The sequence below is a fragment of the Penaeus monodon genome, chromosome 22 (assembly GCF_015228065.2).
Source record: "Penaeus monodon isolate SGIC_2016 chromosome 22, NSTDA_Pmon_1, whole genome shotgun sequence".
NCBI lineage: Eukaryota > Metazoa > Arthropoda > Malacostraca > Decapoda > Penaeidae > Penaeus > Penaeus monodon.
The window spans coordinates 17,072,241-17,073,060 of NC_051407.1; positions in this window are offsets into that span (position 1 = coordinate 17,072,241).

Sequence of the window (820 nt, forward strand, 5' to 3'; positions counted from 1 at the left end):
TGCATATCAGTGTCACAAAAAGATATTTAAAATTAATTCTCAGTGTATTGTCATTTGTTAAGTATTCTGTTCAAACTCATGATTTCCCAAATATATTTTTTTAGTAATGATATTAACTTCTGCATTGTTTACTGTACTTAATTGGAGATTTTGTTGAATAATTCATGATTTCACTAGGCTTCTGTTTCCATGTATTTGTTAATGCAGACTTCATACTCTTTAAAATTACCGATGGAAACATTAATAAAAAGGCCCCATTAAATGCCTAAAGATGTTTCTGCACTTCAAGATTCTCTTGGTACTGACTAATGTTATTATTGGTTTCACAATACATATTGATATTAAAAGCTGTAGTATTTGTTACTTAATTCCACCGGATCTGAAGTTAGTTGCTACATTATTTTTATCTGTTGTATATCTCTTGAACTGATTGTTGTTTGGTGTCAAGGAGTAGGTATTCCAGGTGATAATTACTTGACACAGTATAAAGCAAGTCTTCAGGTAACTTATGTGTTTTCTTCCATGGCTTTGTGCCTTACAAGAGAAATTAGAGTGTAAGGATAACCATAAAAAAGAGAATGGGAAAGTATGTGTTTCTTTTAATTTATTAATTTTGTTTTTGTGGTAATTATTATTGGTAATGTTTTTAAGGGATTAGGTAAATAAGTAAAAATGGGAAAGAAAAAATTATGGAAGTAATTTTGTTGCCAATATATTTGTCAATTAAAATTTTTGGGAATTATGTTTCTTTGTTTATATTGGTACATTTATGTTATCCAATGTGATTTTTTTTTTTTTTCATATTGAGATTGATTTATCC